Genomic DNA, 17,592 nt, shown 5'->3' on the forward strand with positions numbered 1-17,592 from the left:
ATTGTATATGCATGTTCCTTGATGTAAAATTGTTAAGACTTTGAATTTCTCATAATTTAAAGTACATATCATAATAAGATTTCAAGAAATCTCTGTCCACAGGGGACTAGGCTGCAGTCAATATTGGAATGCCATCATCTTTTGGCCCTCAAACAGCAGTGCATTAAAAACAGACATGACTCTGTCATGGAAATCACTGCATGGTCTCAGGAACACTTCCAGAAATCACTGTGTATAAAGAAGAAGTCTTATGTGAAAATGATCCAGAAACATTGCCATCTTCTCTGGCCCAAAGCCCATTAAAAAGGGACTGAGGCAATGTGGAAAACTGTTCTGTGGTCAAATTAATTGAAATTTTAAATACTTTTTCAGAAACACAGGCACTGCATCCTCATTACAAAAGAGGAGAAGGACTTTCCAGCTAGTTATTGGTGCTCAGTTCATAATCTGCATCTGTGAGGGTTCGTGGTGCACTAGTACAAAGGAAAGTCTGGGAAAGGTACAATCAATGCTGAAAGGTATATACAGATTTTAGAGCAAGAAATTCTGCCATCGCATTTTGTTTAGAGTTGCATTTTAAACAGCATCCCAGAGTTTTTGCAAAATGTTTTTCAGTCATGAATATTTGCAACCCTTTGGGTTAAGGGCTGCATTATTTTACTTGGAAGCACAAGTGGTCTGTTTGTTCTTCATGTAAACTGAAAGAAATAAATCATATCGTGTTACGTGAAGTCCCATTTTGGTGTGAATCCCCGCTGTGTCTTTAACTGGGACCAGAGTGTGAGTTTGGTGGATATGCACTTGTATGGAATAAAAATTTCACTAGTATTTACTTCTGATGCTTCATTATCCAATCATAGCTTCCCCTTGATCTGACAAGCTCTCTTCCTACCTTTCATCCCCTTTTCCTCCACCCTTTAATCACTCCATCTCCCAAAATTCTCTGCTATTTGGAAGATGAACACTCATTCACATGCTGTGCCATTTCTCATTTTTCTCTTTCAAACTTATCTTTGATTTGGTATGCGCTAAGTAGTTTCATCTGATTCACTCAGCAGATGCAAGCTAACTCATTTTTGTTCTTTTCGCGCTAGGTGTATATATATACAGTGGGGCAAAAAAGTATTTAGTCAGCCACCGATTGTGCAAGTTCCCCCACTTAAAATGATGACAGAGGTCAGTAATTTGCACCAGAGGTACACTTCAACTGTGAGAGACAGAATGTGAAAAAAAAATCCATGAATTCACATGGTAGGATTTGTAAAGAATTTATTCGTAAATCAGGGTGGAAAATAAGTATTTGGTCACCTCAAACAAGGAAAATCCCTGGCTCTCACAGACCTGTAACGTCTTCTGTAAGAAGCTTTTCTGTCCCCCACTCGTTACCTGTATGAATGGCACCTGTTTGACCTCATCATCTGTATACAAGACACCTGTCCACAGCCTCAACCAGTCAGACTCCAAACTCCGCCATGGCCAAGACCAAAGAGCTTTCGAAGGACACCAGGAAAAGAATTGTAGACCTGCACCAGACTGGGAAGAGTGAATCTACAATAGGCAAGCAGCTTGGTGTGAAAAAATCAACTGTGGGAGCAATCATCAGAAAATGGAAGACATACAAGACCACTGATAATCTCCCTCGATCTGGGGCTCCACGCAAGATCTCATCCCGTGGGGTCAAAATGATCATGAGAACGGTGAGCAAAGATCCCAGAACCACACGGGGGGACCTGGTGAATGACCTGCAGAGAGCTGGGACCAAAGTAACAAAGGTCACCATCAGTAACACACTACAACGGCAGGGAATCAAATCCCGCAGTGCCAGACGTGTTCCGCTGCTGAAGCCAGTGCATGTCCAGGCCCGTCTGAAGTTTGCCAGAGAGCACATGGATGATACAGCAGAGGATTGGGAGAATGTCATGTGGTCAGATGAAACCAAAGTAGAACTTTTTGGTATAAACTCAACTCGTCGTGTTTGGAGGAAGAAGAATACTGAGTTGCATCCCAAGAACACCATACCTACTGTGAAGCATGGGGGTGGAAACATCATGCTATAGGGCTGTTTTTCTGCCAAGGGGACAGGACGACTGATCCGTGTTAAGGACAGAATGAATGGGGCCAAGTATCGTGAGATTTTGAGCCAAAACCTCCTTCCATCAGTGAGAACTTTGAAGATGAAACGAGGCTGGGTCTTCCAACATGACAATGATCCAAAACACACCGCCCGGGCAACAAAGGAGTGGCTCCGTAAGAAGCATTTGAAAGTCCTGGAGTGGCCTAGCCAGTCTCCAGACCTCAACCCCATAGAAAATCTGTGGCGGGAGTTGAAAGTCCGTGTTGCTCGGCGACAGCCCCAAAACATCACTGCTCTTGAGAAGATCTGCATGGAGGAATGGGCCAAAATACCAGCTACTGTGTGTGCAAACCTGGTAAAGACCTATAGTAAACGTTTGACCTCTGTTATTGCCAACAAAGGTTGTGTTACAAAGTATTGAGTTGTATTTTTGTTATTGACCAAATACTTATTTTCCACCCTGATTTACGAATAAATTCTTTACAAATCCTACCATGTGAATTCATGGATTTTTTTTTTCACATTCTGTCTCTCACAGTTGAAGTGTACCTCTGGTGCAAATTACTGACCTCTGTCATCATTTTAAGTGGGGGAACTTGCACAATCGGTGGCTGACTAAATACTTTTTTGCCCCACTGTATATATATATATATATATATATATATATAAACAGCATAGTGGGCTACTGTTGGGGTTCTGGGGTTGTCATGGTGAGGTCTTTTAACTTTCATCTGCTGGAGGCAAGGCCTGAGGCATTTGGAAGGCCACTGCTGGACCGTGGCACTGAGAGTGACAGGAAAATGACCAGCAATAACACACATGCACACATAGTCAGAAAGTGGGCTGAACATAAAAACTGACGACGTAGATAAAACATTATTTTCTGTTTCTTCACCATTGCTCCTATTTTTAATGATAATAATATCCAAGCCTGCAAATTCTCATAAATAGGAGTCAGCACTAGAGTAGTGTATATATATATATATATATATATATATATATATATTTATTAGGGGTGCAACGATACTCGTATCGATATTGAACCGTTCGATACAGTGCTTTCTGTTCAGTACGCATATGTATTGAACAATACAAAATTTTTAATTTATTTTATCAACTTTCCTTCTGACGGTGCTGTCTGTGTTGAGCACTCAGTGGATCTGCGCTCGACAGTGCAGCCTAGGTGGAGTAGTCGAACGCAGATTCACTGAGCGCAGGGCAAGCTAGCAAGACAGAAGCTAAGCTCTCCTTGCAACATGGCAAATTGAACCTCCCCCACCCTGATTCAGATGTGGTGTTTGGAACTATTTTGGTTTTCATGTGAAGTATGACCCTGAAGGTAAGCCTATCATGGACAAAAGTAAAACAGTATGTTGGATGTGCCACGCAATGCTCAATTACATTGGTGGGAACTAGTGTGTTAGCAGGTTAGCTTGTTAACATGTTGGCCGTCCGCTAAACAAACAAAACTGAACCAGAAATTCTTCAGACTTCGTGTAACCGGCTAAAGATGGGCTGGTTAGCTTCCAGAGCTATCACTGACTCCACACGCCAAGTTTCACCACGATCAGACCAAAATTCACTGAATGAGCCACAAAAGAAGACCACAAAAACACACAGCAGCGCAAATGCGCTAAGACAGAAATTGGCTTACTGTCCTGATTTCCTCCGTTATTTTCGCCGGTAGCCGGTAGCCACGTGATTAACAGTAGTTGCCATGCCTACCTAGCCCGCATCAGAGCAGTTTTCCGTCAACAACCTCCATTTTAGACCCACCTACAGACACGTGACTGAACAGACGCCACATGCAGTAAATTTGGGACACGTGGGTTTTGGCATCACAACGTCTGATTGGTTGAAGTGACATGAACGTGGCATCGTCACTGTGAATCTATTGGCTCAAACATTAAAAAGAGGTGTCAATCACGCAAATTGACCAAAAGAAACCAAAGTTACAGCCCCTCAGAGTTTAAAGGGCCAGAGGCCAATCAAACGCTCTATACACGCTGCAGAAAAGGGCCATTGCCATGTAAATGTGTGGTTAATTCTTCAAAAATATATATTTAAAAAAAGCATGTTTAGGCCTGTTAATAAAATTTATTAATTTCTGCTCTTTAATACCTAAAAAAATCAACTGGCATGGTGTCCAATTGTGTGCCAAAATTGGACATTTTTGTACAATGTCTGGATATTCATGTATTGACAGCGCTGTAATTTTTCACTGTTTCACTTTAGAAACATAAATCTTTGCACAGATGATATTTATATGTTGGTTACTGGATTTCTGGAACCAAATGTGATCTGAGGCATATTTTTCAAAGGGTTATATGCTAAAAATTTTTAAAAAAAATTAGGCGAGGATAAAAGCTACTTCCTTTTCTGTGTTCCAGTCTCAGTAACTTTGACACAGTAATATCTGATTCAGTATTTACACCTCTGATGAAATTTCCCAAGTGTTAGCTTTATTTTGATACCAAGATTGTAAGGACAGAGTTTGTAATTGCAGAGAAATAATCAATTAAATTTGGGCATTACATTTTCGAGCAGGAAGCTCAGAAACCCCCTTGGGGCTGAAGAGGTTAATATGCTGCTGAGAATATACCCCAGAAGAAGTGTATAGTATAGCTTTTATTTTGGAAAGAGCCATTTCTCTGTAATAAACTCTCTTTTCAAGAGATGAGTGATTCCTCAATCAGATATTAATTTTTTTTATTACTTTGTTGTTTCAGCAACATTAAATTTAAAAACTGTACTTTTGAGTTAAAATATATATTTATAATTTTAATAAATGACAAACTAAAAAGGCATGAATATTTTTTGTATCGAAAAAATATCAAACCGTGACACCAAAGTATCACCGAACCGAACCGTGAATTTTGTGTATCGTTGCACCCCTAATATATCTACAGTTCAGTTATGTACATAGCATGGTGAACATGTAGTGGGTGAGAGTTGAGTATGTATGAATCCATACCTTTTAAGATATTGTATTGAATGTGTTTTGGTATGTTTCTTCTTATGTACATAATTTAAGCTCTGTAGCCTATGTACAGGCTACCTGTGTGTGTGTGTGTGTCTACAGTTGGATGAGTGACTGACTACAGAGGTATGACAGCCAAGCATATGGCAGCACAGTTATGGATTTTAGCTTGAGGGATGCTGTAGGGTTTGACGAATCAGTGTGTTCCTCTCTTTCTTTTTTCTCTTCCTTCTCTCATCTCCCCCACCTCTTCTCTGTGACTTCAGTCACATTTTTGAATCAAAACTCCACTTTAACCCCACAGACGACAGCATTTGATAACACCAGATGCCCTTCAGTCAGTGTTTGCCTGCAAAAGTTCATCAAGGTTGCTTCTGATTTGGGTGAAAAAGTTGACACTGAGCAAAGTTTCTCCTCGAGGCCCTGGTTACGGTTGATGAAATTACTTGTAAAGTTTTATTTACTTTTCACTAACAGTGGCAAACATTTATTATGAAAGAGGATATGCTTTGCTCAAACATGCTTCAGAGAATATTTCAGAAAGAAAAGACACAAAATGGTCAACTTTAAACTCTGCAAACAGAAAGACAAGAAACATGAAGCCACAAATACAGAAAAAAATTCTGTGTTGCCGTTTTCTATTTTACATCTGCTTTTTGCCGATCAAATGCAACAAGGTGGTCAAAAAAATGACACAACCCACGTTGTAAGACATCTCTTAAACAAAAGCCCTCTAAACTAGGTGTGTTTCTGGCTGTCAGAACTGAAGGTTATGGAAAATAAAAATGCACATATTCAGCCTCTGTGCTTTTGGGAGCTCTTTCTGTTTCCATCCATGGAGCAATTTGAGTATAGAGGAAAGAACAAAACAGGTAAACACATGTCACTCAGTTTCTGCAAGCTTCAGTGGGGACTGGTGCGTTGAGAGTGAGTCAACATTTGTTTTTTTTTCTTATTTTGCCCCTGTTTTTTGTTTGCCTTGGCTGTCTGTTTTTGTCAGCATAGATATATGTGATTTTGTAAAATTAAAATAAACAAACAGACAAAAACACAGCTAAAGACAAAGGCTAACATTTTAAATATTCGTATGTAAAATGAAGATCCCCTGGTCATTAAAAGCATGTGTGATACACATGTGCCATGCTTTGTTGTATATTTAACTTTACACTTTTTATGTGAGTATGAACAATATATTTGCCCCTGTGCCACCAAACAATATGTTTAATCTGAAAAGCTGCTGTTTTTTATGGTGAACAGTAATGGTCTAATAGATGAAAAAAAAGACAGTCTTGACAGGCTAACAGGTTGGAATGACAATACCTCTGAAGCAAGCTGTCACTCAGATGACCAGAAAAGTGGTGACAGCTCTAGAAGAAAAGTATTAAGCCATCCGCTTTCTTGCGAGCTTGCAGTGAAATCAGTGAGGTATAATGTGAGTCTTGGATGGTGGTAGAGAAAAGAAAGGGTGGGGAATGAGTGGAGATTTACTTCTGTTTTTGCCCCTTAAAGGGTTGTCAGAATCTTTAAAATATGCTTTTTGTTAGTTCCTCAGTCGACATATATGCAAATCTGGTCCTCTCTTAATCTTAGTAAGTGATGTGTTCTCCTAGCTTACAGGAACTATTGTAAAGAAAATACATTGCTAATGCTTAAAAAAGCCATCAAAGAAATGTGTTGCTTCGGGAAAGCTTACTTTGAGGCTTCGGCTACTTATTTATTTCTGCTTGCTGTCAGGTTCTAAAGATAATTAGCTGGCATGGAGTCCAGCTTTAGAATCAGCTAATCACATAAATCCATCAACTTTTGGCTGAGGTTCATTTACAAACATGAAGCTCTGGTTTGTTTTGTAGGACAGCACAAAGCTGTTTCCTTTCTAAAATGTATAATTGCATGTAATTGGTGATGATAATTAAACAAAGGGTCAATTTTGTATATCCCTGGTTGAAAAGCCTTCAAATTTCCACATAGCAATTGGATTATCTGCATGAGTTTGCTTTTTGGACCATGGTTGGTGCATTATTACTTTAATAAATGACCACTCTACATCCACACTAGAAACTTTTTCCATTAAGCAGAGGGATTTGAAAATAGAAGCAGAATCATAAGAAATATTTCATTCACTATTGTCTGAAAGGGTTCACACTGAGTGCAGTGTATGATAGTAAATAAAGTATTGTATTTTGATTAAATGTAGTGGAAGTGTTATCCTTTAAGAAAATAATTATATTCTTTGTAAAGTTAACTAACATCTAGGAATATCAACATAGAAAAAGTGCATCTCTTTAAATGCAAACAAAAGAGATCAAAAGTCAAAGAGAAATTCTATCATTTTTGAGCAATATATGAAATGTGACGACTGTGGCCACTTCTTTTTGGGCTGCTACTTATCAACCAAATGTAATACAGTTTTCAAATACTGGGTCAACCTAACATTTAAAAGATAGAATGCAATTCATACACACTACAAAGAAATCTGGTTCCATTAAAATTGAGTCCTTTTCTTTTATTATTTTGGGGGGGATTTTGGAATGGGCTTGATATTGGATTCATACCAAGGAAAATGAACATACAATATACAACAATATACAGTTTAGAATTCAGTACAATGGCTTATTGAATGGGCTAACACTCCCCATATGGTGCGAATCCAACTGAGGTGCACAAATAACTATGGCACATAAAAGATCCTGTCACCAGACAATTGACAATGTGCTTGTGTTTGAAATAACACATAATGTGTTAATTTTGTCTTTTTCGGCTGTTTATAGGATTTTAACAAATCTGAGAGTGTTAATTTTTTTTTTTTTAAAGATGCGTAACAGTCCTTTTACACTGAAATTGGCTATAAAGCATCAGTATACAATCTTGGGTCAACCCTCATTTCTTTCTATTTTGCCTCCAACAAGCCACACCTTCATGACTGACAGGGACTAGAAAGAGAGAGCATATTTCTCCTGTATTGGCTTCCTATTAAATCCAGAATTGAATTCAAAATCCTGCTCCTCACATCATGGTCTTAAATAATCAGGCCCCATCTTATCTTAATGACCTTGTAGTACCATATCACCCCATTAGAGCACTTTGCTCTCGCACTGCAGGCTTACTTGTTGTTCCTAGAGTATTTAAAAGTAGAATGGGAGGGAGAGCCTTCAGTTTTCAGACCCCTCTTCTATGGAGCCAGCTTCCAGTTTGGATTCGGGAGACAGACATTATCTCTACTTTTAAGATTAGGCTTAAAACTTTCCTTTTTGCTAAAGCATATAGTTAGGGCTGGACCAGGTGACCCTGAATCCTCCCTTAGTTATGCTGCAATAGGCATAGGCTGCTGGGTGCTTTCCTTTTCAGTCACCTTTCTCACTCAGTATGTGTTAATAGACCTCCCTGCATTGACTCGTACTTGTTAGTAATCTCTGTCTCTTTTCCGCAGCATGTTTTCTATCCTGTCTTCCTTCTCTCACCCCAACGGGTTGCAGCAGATGGCCTGATGAGCTTGGTTCTGCCGGAGGTTTCTTCCTGTTCCTGAGTTTTTCCTCCCTACTGTCGCCAAAGTGCTTGCTCATAGGGGGTCATTTGATTGTTGGGTTTTCTCTGTATGTATTATTGTGGGGTCTACCTTACAATATAAAGCGCTTTGAGGAGACTGTTGTTGTGATTTGGCACTATGTAAATAAAATTGAATTGAAATTGAATTGAATTCATTTAATTTTCCAAAGTGGCCTCAAGTTCTCCACATTTTCTCAAGGTTTTTCGACATTTGCCGTTTTTCAATCAGTCCTTGTATCTAAATATTTTGAGAGGAATGTTTTTTTTGCTTGTGAAGCTACTTAAAACTGACCTACGAATCATTCAAGCATAAAAAAGGCACCTAACTCAAGGGATGAACCATCAATAGATTTTTGTTTCATCATGATAGCAATTTATCTTCAACAGAAGAAACATCAAGAGGCTACAGCAAAAAATATGAACAATAGTGAGCTGTAAGAAAATTACAATTCAACCCTGGAAGAAGAGACCAGTATAACTAAACGAGATGATCCCCAACCTCCTGCAACAGCAGATGTAGCTACTGAGCTGACGATGAAGATTGTGGCCAACCAAGGGCAAAACTCCACGGCACACTGACAGTAACCCAGATACTAAGAGCACAGCTCTACTTCACCATCCCAACTACCAGTATCACTTAAACTGAAATTGTCAAACAAAACCTAGCAGCATGTGGGTATAACATGGAGAACGGAGCTAGAGAAAGCGCCCGATAGAGAAGAAGTCTAGCTACCAAAATTATGGAAACGTGGAAGGATATCAGTCAGCTAACAGCAGGCCGTTCTCACTCCCGAGGCGTAACATGCCGACGTTTTGTCATGTCCCGCGGCGTTCCCGAGGAACGCGAAAGGAGACTATCGGCGTTCTTATGGTACGCGGCGGGTTATGGCTGAAATCCAGTGCAAAGACGCTCCCGCGGTAATAGATGTTCCAGCCCTGTATTCCAGCCCTAAACCTAACCTTATCCCTAGCCCTAATCATAACCTTTTTCCTGATCTTAACCAGGACTTTAATGATGTTAAATAGCGTGTTTCTAAGCGATTTGCAGAAAAAGAGCGAACATGTGTAGATTGAGTCCATACGGTTCTCATATTTCCTCATTTTTCCAAGTTTGTCATTTAGGAACGTCGTGGGTAGCCGAAAACGTAATATGTTGACGATTTGTCACCTAGCGTAAAATGTTACGCTTTGGGAGTGAGAACATGTTGCTAACAGAGGTGCAGAGGGCCATCACGACAGACAGGCTGTGGATGGATAAGAGGAACATTAAGATGTCCATAACTTAGGTTCTAGAAATTCTCAAACAAACATTAGTACATTAAAACACTGCCTTCAGTTCTCCTGACCTGAAGGCAGTGTTGCGGGCCTTCAGGAGGAGACGAACATCCCGGTTCATCCAAGGCTTCTGGTTGAGGTACATGGTGATCCGTTTCTGGGTGGTGACACTGAAAACGCTTTTCTGCCTTATTCACGCGAACAATTAGTGCGACTGATGCGTTTGAAGCGCGAAGTAAAATATACGCTTCATTTTATATGGTGCATTTTGCACCATATAAAATGTGCACGACAACCAATCAGGTGACGGGTGTCAGTGATGCTGTGACTGAGTGAATGGAGTCACAGCATCAGCAGGACATGGATACTGATAAACACCGTGGCTCATCACCCCAAGCTACATGACACCAGCTGTTTTCTATACAGAAACAGGAATAAAATAATAAACATTATAAAGAGATTAAACTATTTAGACAGGAAAGCTATTAAGAGGTTTGTGGGTGCCTCTTTTTTTTTTTTTGCCTGTCCCATTTGGTTCTTTAGCTGTCAGAATTGTTGTCTGAAGACCAACAAGGATACCCAATGGATTTACTTGCTTTACTTACTTACAAAATGGATCATCACGGCCTTGCCGTATTGGTCCATTTGATCGACCTTTGTTGTTATTATTTATTTTATTTTCAGTTGTTACAGATGGGAAAGACATGACTGAGGGATAGGAAAGGGAGAAAGAAAGATGAAGGAAAAGAAAAGCAGAAGGGAAGAGGGACAGTGAGAAAGGGCACTCAAAAAGAGAAAGAAGAGAAAAAGAAATCTCCTGGATCACCTTTTGAGAGAAAAAGAAGAGAAAACAAGCAAAAACAAAAACAGAGCAACATACTAAGCACAACACCATCACGTTAATCTAGCTAAGTGTAAACAGCAGTAAATACTAAATATTGAATGTTGTTGTGTAGCAAACAGGACCGACAGCGCACAATGTGCTTGGAAATAGCAGCCAATAAAGGTGTAGTTTATGTCTATGAACAGTGAACACCCGTATGCACACCTGTGTGGATCAGCGTGCTTGTATTCAAAAGGTTTCCATGGTTTCCCATTCTAGAGGATGTAGAGAGCCATAGCCCTGTCCCCCAGGGGCATGAAGCAGAGGAGATCCAGGCTCCAAACATCCAGAAGCCCCAGAGTGCGAGAGCCCAAAGAGGACCACCAGAGGGGCATCCGTGCCACCCTCCTGGGAAGAGCTGAGGAGAGCCCCAGATGAGGGGTCACCCAGTAGCCACGGAGCAGAGGCCAGAGGGGGCTGCAGTGGCGTGCCCGCCGGCTCTGCCGGCAGCCAGCTGTGCCAGAGTGAACCGAGCCGCAGGCCCAGAGGCCCGAGGCCCCCCTTTGCCCCAGAAGAGGCCTGACCCCCTAAATTTCAAATACAGTTGAACCATTGCTTCATCATTTGTGGTTGTGTTTTCATTGTGGTTACCCATCCTCTAGGCTCCTGCCGTTCCTGAAGTCTTCTGATTTGCCCATGGTTTACATATTTTGTTACATACTGGTTACATCCACCTCTGACAGAAAGTGTGACTTGCTGTGCGTCCCAAAGCAGGCATATAAGGTTTAGCCCATTCCATATGTGCCTGATGTTTGAGCCAATGTAGCAGGACTCCACCTTTTCCCTATACTGTCCCTTAGCTGTATTTATTGCTCTTCTGACAGTGTACCAGGCTACAGCAATGGATGGCACAACATTATCAGATCAGACCCACATTATGGATATATCCAGTAATGCATTCTGCCTTAGTTAAAAAAAAAAAAAAAACTTCACAGTCTTTAGTGTACAGGGTGGGCCATTCATATGGATACACCGTAATAACATGGGAATGGTTGGTGATATTAAAGTCCTGTTTGTGGCACATTAGTATATGTGAGGGGGCAAACTCCTCAAGATGTGACACATCAAACTTATTGGTAATGTCACAAGAAAAACAATGGTGTGCTTGGTTTCAACATAACTTTATTCTTTCATGAGTTATTTACAAGTTTCTCTTTGTTCACAGCCATTGACATGTCGAAGAGGTTAACACGTGAGGAGCGGATCAAAATTGTGTTGATATCTGGTGAACGCAGTAACCGGGTCATTGCAGCAGATTTCAATGTAAGTTGGGCAAATGGCACCCTTGCAAACTCCAGCTACTGCAGCATCTCAACGAGGATGACCCAGATTGGCGCACAGAATTTGCAGAATGGGCAAAACAAAAATTGGAACAGGACCCTCAGTTCACGCAGAAGATTTTGTTCAGTGATGAGGCAAACTTTTATGTGAATGGCGAGGTTAACAAACAAAACCACTGCTATTGATTTGACACTAACCCACATTGGATGGATCCCTCCAAGACTGTTGGAACAACAAAAGTGATGGTTTGGTGTTGTATATGGGGTACAACAATAGTGGGTCCATTCTTCATCAATGGTAACCTCAAGGCCTCTGGATATTTGAAATTGCTACATGATGATGTGTTTCCCTCTTTATGCACTGAAGCTGGCACGTTCCCTGAGTTTTTCCAGCAAGATGGTGCACCACGACATTATGGGTGCCAGGTCCGAGCATTCCTAAATGAACACTTTCCTGGAAAGTGGATTGGTCTTCGTGAGCCATTTGAATGGTCCCCAAGGTCTCCCGATCTGACCCCCTCAGACTTTTGTCTTTGGGGTCATCTGAAGGCAATTGTCTATGTTGTGAAGATACGAGATGTGCAGCACCTGAAACTACGGATACTGGATGCCTGTGCTAGCATTTCTCCTGCGGTGTTGCTATCAGTGTGTGAAGAGTGGGAGAAGAGGGTTGCATTGACAATCCAACACAATGGGCAGCACAATGAACACATTTTATAAGTGGTCAGAAAAAAGTTTACGTGGTGGTAGTACTTTGGCAGAACCTTCTTCAGGTTGAAGTCACCAGCTACGATAAAAGCTGCTTCCAATGTTATTGATTCCTCTGGGTCAATAACATCATTCAGCTTGTCTAGCACCCACATGATGTTGGTGTGGGGTGGAATATAAGCAGCAGACCAGAACACAGCTGTAAAAGAAAAAAATACAAATCTTAATATACCAATGGAAAGTCATCCTGGCCTGTAGTTCATCCACTTTGCTTTCCAAAGTTTGGACATTAGCTAGAAGACTGATGAAAAGCGAGGAATGGTGTTGTCTGGCATCAGTGTAGCATCAATATGGAGACAGAGGCAATATGTTCCAACTGACATTCAGCCCATCAACTATCTTTGACAGCTTTATGGTCTCTGACTGTGAGGTTGCTGTTCTGGAATTTGATATCACCCCAAAAAAAAGAAGCGTGTTCAGGCTAATGGTTTTGCTGGTGCACACAATGTATTTTAACGTACTAATGTTGTGTGATCTTAAAACTTAATTTTGTGTTTATTTTTGAAGATTTTGAAGATTTAGTTTTGAAAATTTTGTGTTTATTTTTCTCTATTTCACTGTCTGGCTCCACATTGATGCCCTAATCCATAAAAAAAATGTCTAATAATAGTGTTATTACTATTCGATTAATACAAAAGTGAGCCATATATATTTTTCTATATTTTTGATTTCACATTTATAAATACAACTTGCTTATTTGTATGTGTCTGGATAGGTGCATGTTCCTGCCAGTCTCGTGCTTTCTGGCTGTCTGTCGCCACGTTGACACACTACTCAGTTCTAGAACTCCCATGAGTTTACATTCAGTCATACTGTCTCCAGGAGCCCTGTGAAGTGTTGTCAACTGAAGGACATGTTCATAATACAGCTATAAACTGACCTTGTAGGTCAAAAAGAAACATCCAACACCAGTTATTCAGGAAGTATAATAATTGATTAATTAGCTGCTTTTCAGTCTAAAAAAAAAAATCGCCTCTCCAACTTAACACAAATGAGGAAGCACTCACACAAATACATGCATAGACATTGACGCACTTACTCTCAGATTCAATATGTGATGCCATCACACACACACACACACACAGGTAAAAGTTGTACTTTCCTTTCCTGTGCACTCCTACCTGCTTGTCTGAGTCTTGAGAGGGATTCTTTAATGAGAGAGCAGTGCGGGCGCTCATGAAATCATTTAAATTTCAAATGCATGAGGTGATTATGCTAGTGAATTAGCCCAGTGACTTATTGTGGAATAATTTAGCTCAGTCAGGCAGAATGGAGACAGCTAATGTCTATGGAGACCTCACAAAGACAGGGCTAGGGTGGGGCTTTGTGGGTTTACGGGTGGAAGGGTTAGTGGGAGGCAAAAAAATGAAAACTGAAAACAGAGAAGAGATGGAGTAAGACAGAACAGCAGGGGTGGTTACTGTGTACACACACCCTACAAAAGACATGGACAGATGAAGAAAAGGAAAGCCCAAAGACAGTGAGGCATAAACCCAGAAGTATGAATAGATATTAGAGCAAGAGAGAAAGGAAGAGGAAAGTGATAAACACAGGGAGAGGAGAAATCAATAGATAGGAGGCATGGAGATGGTAATTGCCTGACAGACATGAATGGAAAGAAGAGCTGAAGATGGTGAGCATGCAGGTGCAGAACAGTAGCAGAAAAGAAAGAAAGAGAGGCTGTGAAGGCAGTTAGATGACAGAGAAAAAACTTTGGGTAAGGGGGATGAGGATATCTGCTATGAAATTTTGAGACAGTTAAATACTGAGAATCTGGTAAAAAGGGAGACAAGTGGGAGGAATAACATAGATGAATACTGTTTCTTCTATCACAACAGTTTTGTTGGGGTTTTTTTGCATCTTTTAAAAAAACTATTTTTTTGTAGATTTTTCTTATCTATCATCGTGTTATTTGCATTTCTGTTTTACTCATTTCCTCTTTTATTTCGCTCATCACTTTCTTGTGTATTTTAATTGGTTGTATATCCTGTCTTTGTTTCCGCTGATTTTGATTGTCTGCCTCATTTTCACTCCACCTGCATCTTAGTTCTATTGTATTTGTAAACCTGTTTTTCCCATTACGTTTTTCATTTTCTTGAATTTGTTTTGAACTTTTCCCGGTTGTGACTAATATCTTGTTTTCCTACTTATTTGTAAATTCATATAAAGTTGTTTTGCTTTACTTCACCTTCCAGCTTCAAAAGGTTTTAGATTAAACAACATAACATTAAAATTCAACAAAACAGATGTATTGTAAATTTTATGAGGATGAGCCCAGATTATGCATATCAATCCATATATGCATCTTCTTCAACTGGCCAGTGTGGTGATGCAATAGTTAATACTATCACCTTACAGCAACACAGTCTTTTCAATATACTGGCTGACTGAGGCCCTGGTCTGTGGAATTTGTATGTTCTTCCCATGTCTGTATGGCTTCCTCCCACAGTCGAAATACTTGAATGTAAGGTTACTTGGTGATTCTAAACTGATCATATGTGTGAATGTAAGACTGAGTGATTGTCAGTCTCTACAGCCCTTTTACCTACTCGGATCAACTTGATGCAACTAGAAGCGGTATGACTCAGCTCGACTCGTTTTCCATTACAATCAAGTACTGCCAATGCCCAACTAGGGTAGTTGCATATAATACTTATATTATTAATTAGTATCTATCAACTTGATTTTTATGTTTTTACATTTGCAGGCAGCTTCAACAGACACAAGGTAAGCCTAGAACAGTCCCAGAAAAAGTTTTCTTATGAGCATGGAAAGCTAATTATAGTACAATTCCATAAATATGGGCACTTCCTACAACTGGGGTTGTCAAGAAATTGATTTTCAGACGCTAATCAATACTAAAAATTGCTATCAGATTAGATACACAACTCATTTGTGACAGTATTGATATAAACAGTGCCATCTTTGAATCCTCCAGCTGGTACATAACTTCCTATAGCACCATTGTAGACACGCAGGGACACAGCCTTACTAGCAGCTGTGTACTTGAATATCATGTCTAAGTAATTGATGTCCACAACACTTAAGAGGAATTTCCAAAAGTATATAGAGGATAAATCATCATGCATATTAACTTGGCTGGTGCACATGTTAATGTTAGCCGCTAAATTATTAGCAATTACTCAGTAGCAGCAAACACAGCCTCAGAGACTCACAAGCTAGTGTACTCCTAATGCTGGTACTGGCTTGGGACCAACAACAGCATTAGTAATTGGTAGCACATAAAATCTTTGCGAAATCAAACATGCAGATCCATCCACTGTGTTAACACCTGTAGAAATAAAGGCACATCTGATGGCAATCTTATCCAATAGTTACATTAGGTGTCTAATATTGTAACGGCTATAATTAATAATAAAATGACAATGCTAATGTGGAATGTAGACATGTTATCAGTCCTGCAAGTCTGTGATGTTATAATGGATGGCCTAAATTTAAAAGGCTAAAACAATTATTTGTCTAAAATTTGTTATCTTCTTCTTCTCTCCATAACAAATCACACTGATAGTTGTGTTGACCCACTGCATCATGCCTGCAAACTCTTCTTCACCTCCTCTGTCCACTGTCCGTTGCTTTGGATGGTGACCCCAGGTATTAAAAAATCATCTAGCTTCACTATTTATTAGGGGTGGGGGAAAAAATCAATACTGTGTAGTATGGTGATATTTTGTTTGCTAATAATGTTTCAATACAGGGACAGCCGAAATCGATATTTTGTTACAAAAAAAGTTTTTGTGGAATGGAACATGCTCTGACTTCAGAGGATGTTGATCAGCACCTTTTTCTGAGCAAGAATCCTGACATTCCTTCACTGTCCAAATGTGTTTAACTTTTTTTTTGGCAGCAACATGACAGTTTACTTATTTTAATTTAAAACATGTTTTATTTTAATTAAGTTTAAAACTTGTTTATTTAATGTAAAATTATATTTTGTTTTAATTTACTTTCAAATTCTTCAGTTGCTGAATGGGCTGCATAGTTTTCATAAATTGCATAGTTCAGAATAGCTATAATTGTACCAGATGGTTGCATTCAGTTAAGTTGGACTAGACTGTAATACAAACCATTCAGTTTGTCAACAATAAAACTGACTGAAGTGAGAGAAAGACTGAGAGTGGGACTTTGATATTAGATAAAATGAATATTGATAAAGTTTACCTTTATGTACAGAATCTGAATATCGCAAAATATTTTAAAAAATTGCAATAATATCGTATCGTGCGTTAAGTATTGTGATAATATCGTATCGTGGGATGTATGGTGATCCCCACCTCTACTATTTATGTTGTGATGTTCACCTTTCCACCTTTCTCCCTCTTATTCACATAGAAGCTTTCTGTCTTGTCTCAACTGGCTTTAATTCCTCTTTTCTCCAGTGCATAGCTCCACTTCTCCAGTCTCTCTTCAAATTGTTCCCTACTCTCTCTACAGATTACAATGTTTTCTGCAAGCATCACAATCAACTATAAAGAATCCTAATAAATTCTTCCTTGACCTCATCTGTCAGTCTATTCATCACAAAAAAAGAGGTTTAGGGGTAATTCTTGATGTAATCTCAGCCCCACCTAGAACCTATCTATAATTTCTATTGCACACCTCACCACTGTCTAATTGTCTGTACACATGTCCTGCACCAACCTCACATACTGCCACTTCTGACTTCCTCAGTACTACCGTTCTTCTCTTGGCACCCTATCAAATGCTTTCTCTAGCTCCACAAAGACATTGTGCGACTCCCTCTGACCTTCACTATACTATATACTCCTCC

The 17,592-nt window shown here is 39.7% G+C and overlaps 1 long non-coding RNA gene across 2 annotated transcripts in view; it reads right to left on the reverse strand.

Moving 5' to 3' along the window:
• Positions 1–17,592, reverse strand: part of LOC102786964 (uncharacterized) — an 85,341-nt gene that overhangs the window by 52,772 nt on the left and 14,977 nt on the right. Inside the window, exon 4 of one of the 2 annotated variants that reach the window (XR_004843620.2) lies at positions 11,867–12,942. The exons of the other annotated variant lie outside the window; for it this stretch is intronic. This is a non-coding gene — a long non-coding RNA (uncharacterized LOC102786964). Of the gene's footprint in view, positions 1–11,866; positions 12,943–17,592 lie in introns of those variants that run through there. 2 annotated transcript variants of the gene reach the window in all.

This window comes from Neolamprologus brichardi, chromosome 6 (genome assembly GCF_056152115.1).
Source record: "Neolamprologus brichardi isolate AB-2024 chromosome 6, ASM5615211v1, whole genome shotgun sequence".
Taxonomy (NCBI): domain Eukaryota; kingdom Metazoa; phylum Chordata; class Actinopteri; order Cichliformes; family Cichlidae; genus Neolamprologus; species Neolamprologus brichardi.